Consider the following 3,782-nt stretch of genomic DNA (forward strand, 5'->3'; position numbering starts at 1 on the left):
TCTGTTCTAGTTTTGTTCTAGTTCTGTTCTAGTTCTGTTCTAGTTCTGTTCTAGTTCTGTTCTAGTTCTGTTCTAGTTCTGTTCTAGTTCTGTTCTAGTTCTGTTCTTAATCCCCTTAAATGTTTTTTTTTTGAATTCAAATTTAATCCTTCAATTTCGCAAACTTCAAAGGACCTTTAATCAAAAACTTTAACAATCTAATGCTAATTACCAAAACGCTCACAACATTTCAAAAACTCTGTTACAAACATCTTCCGGCAAATTCTACCTTTTTTGTAATCTGTTTCTCTCCCCCCGAAGGTTAAAGGTTAGACATGTACAATTGTTTTGTAGTTTTATAAACATTTTGTTCTAAATAAATGGTAAATTTAGTGGAAATTGTGTTTAGGTTTGCTAGTTATTACAGGACTATACGTTTTGGGGCTTCAATAATCTAGTCACGTATATGGTTAAATAAAAAAAATATATGTATATTTTTTGGTGTTTATCTTAAGAAACTTAATACATAAAATGTTTTGTAAATTTATTCATATATAAAAGTAAACATAATAACCCCAGCTAAATAAATAAATAAAAAACAAATAAACAATTTAAGACAGATAGTAATAAGTGATCGTAATACAAAGAAAGTATTTTGTTAAATCTACAAAACATTTGCAGAATAAAAAGTAGTTTTCAAAATAATGTGGCTGTCAAAGGTTAAATGCCAACCGAAAAGTACACCTCCCCCCCCCCAAAAAAAAAGACAAACTTTTAGCTTAAAGTTTAATCAGAAAACATTTATAAATATAATAAAATTCTTAACTTACCTTATGACGTTTCTTTTCTCTGTCCGGCACTGCATGCCAATTGAATTGTAAATTCCAATCGAAACCACCAACATTAACACCACCCGAGTCGCGATAATGATATTCGAGTGTTGTATCATCGATAACATCTATAACGGGACAGACAACTGTTGTAGAATTTCTAGCGATACGATCCAATAATGGTTCTAGCCAGCCTAATAAATAAAAATTGAGAAAGTGTTTATCATTAATAATAATGTGAGATGATTTTCAATGATTTGTGTAAAATAAAATGAAAAAAAAATATTTAAGAAATGAGATTAGTTTCACTTTTGCCTAAGAGAGAAAGGTAACTAAGTTTGATAAGAAGTTTATAATTTTTTTTCAAAATTGTCGTCATTATAAAACAGATCTATAGGTGAGATCATAGAAAGATGTATAGTTTATACTTAAGACTGATCTGCAGATCAGACAATAAATTGCTTCTACTATAGTCTGGTCTATGGTTTAGACTATGGATCTACAGTTCGGAATCTAGAGTAATCTGTTGTTCAACTTTATAGAAAATATTCTATAGATCAGATAATAGACAGTACTATAGTTCAAACTATACAATCATACATATGTAGCTAAAGCTGTAGACTACAGTTTAGACATAAGACAGGTCTATAGTTAAAAGTTCAGATATAGACCGGACTGTTGTTCAGACAATCTTTAGTTTAGACTATAGACTGATCTATATTTTAGACTATAGACTGGTTTTTAGTTTATGCTATAGACTGGTCCAAAGTGTGGACAGTAGACTGTTCTGTAGTTCACACATACATTGGTCTATAGTTCAGACTGTAGACTGTTCTACAGTTTAGACTATAAACTGATCTTTAGTCTGGACTATAGAGTGGTCTATAGTTCAGACTTTAGACAGGTCTGTAGTTTACACTATAGACTGGTCTAAAGGTTAGACCGTGACTATTCTATAGTCCAGATTGTAGACTGTGTAATTCATACTATAGACTTATCTCTAGTTCAGACTTTAGACTGATCTCAAATTCAGACTATATATAAACTTATTTATAATTCAGACTATAGTCTATAGTTCAGACTTATTTATAGTTCAGACGATAGACTTGGCGATAGTCTATACTTCAGAATATTGACTGGTCCATAGTTCAGGCAATATACTGGTCTACAATCCAGTCTATAGAATGATCTATAGACCGGATCTATAGTCCGGTCAATAGTCTGAACTATAGAATGGTCTATAGCCCGGACTATATGCTGGTCTATAGTTTAGACTAAAGAGTGTTCTATATTAAGATTATAGACTGGTCTAAAATTCAGATTGTATACTGCTCTATATTTCAGATGGTAGACTTTTCTGTAGTTGAGATTATAGATTGATCTACAGTTCAGACTATAGAGAGGTCTATAGTTCCGACTATAGACTAGCCCATAGTTCAAGTTTGTTTACAGATCAGACTATGGGTAGTTCTACAGACCGATTTCTGGTTTAGACTATAGACTTATTTATAGTTCAGAAAAGAGACTGGTCTATAGTCCAGAATATAAAATTGTCTATAGTTCAGACTGGACTGGAAAAGAAACTGGTATATAGTCCAGTCTACAAGTTGGTCTATAGTTCAGACTATTGACTGGTCTATAGTCCACACTATATGTTACAGATTAGACTATGAACGGTTCTATAAGCATTTTCAGACTACAGAGTGATCTCTAGTTTAGGCTATAGACTGATCTATAGCTCAGACTATAAACTGGTCTATAGTTTAGACGATAGACTGTTCTATAATTTAGATTATAAGTATTATTATTGTGTAATATATAGATTGATATTATTATTCTTAAACTTTAATACTGAATCAAAGCACCTAAAGGACATAATCTCCCCACATCATAATCTTTGAATAAAAGATAATTTCTCTCTAGAAATAACTACTTCTTCATGCTCAAGTAATAGGTTACCTCCTCTCACACCTCAAACAACTGACCGTGTATGAAAATTTTTAAAATATAACAATTAAATTACATGATAAAAGAAACTGTTATAACGACAGACATTGACAGGAATATTTGAAAAGGAATTTCATTTACACAAAAATACAAAAAAAAATTAACACAACTACAAAAATACATACTATACTAAAGACCACTCAACTGTAAATTGAGATAAATTATTTAGGATTAAAAAGAAATGAACAAGAATGTTTAGTATTTTGCTGCAAAACGAAATCTGTGAACAAACTGAAAAGACGCCTCAGATGATACCCCTGTAAATCATCAATCATAAAACTAAATAAGACATAAAAATTGTAAATTTAATTTTAGTTTTTTTTTGTTGTTGTTCAATAGAAAATATCTTTAGTTCGTAAAATATAGAAAATTTAATAAAAATTTAATAAAACTACATAATACCTTGAAGTACTCAGTTCCAAGACATTAGGACATTGGAGAAATCAAATTTGTATAATAAATACATGTTGCATAAGAAAAAAACAAAATTCAATTAAGAAGGATTAAAATTACATTGTCAAGTTGAACATAAATAGAAAAAAAACCAAAGCGTTTTAATTAAATAAATTTATGTAACATTGATTGAAACGAGAGAAGACAAAGAATGAAATCATTTGTGAGAACTTAAATATCAAAGATCTAAACTTCGATCATAGTCAGTCTATAGACTGGTTTATAGTGAGACTATAGACTGGGGTATAGTGAGACTATAGACTGGTCTATAGTGAGACTATAGCTTGGTCTATAGTTAGACTATAGACTGGTCTATGGTGAGACTATAGACTGGTCTATAGTGAGACTATAGACTGGTCTATAGTGAGACTATAGACTGGTCTTTAGTGAGACTATAGACTGGTCTATAGTGAGACCATAGACTGGTCTATAGTGAGACTATAGACTGATCAACAGTGAGACTATAGACTGGTCTATAGTGAGACTATAGACTGGTCTATAGTGAGACTATAG

Source organism: Lucilia cuprina, chromosome 6, assembly GCF_022045245.1.
Source record: "Lucilia cuprina isolate Lc7/37 chromosome 6, ASM2204524v1, whole genome shotgun sequence".
NCBI classification, from domain to species: Eukaryota; Metazoa; Arthropoda; class Insecta; order Diptera; family Calliphoridae; genus Lucilia; species Lucilia cuprina.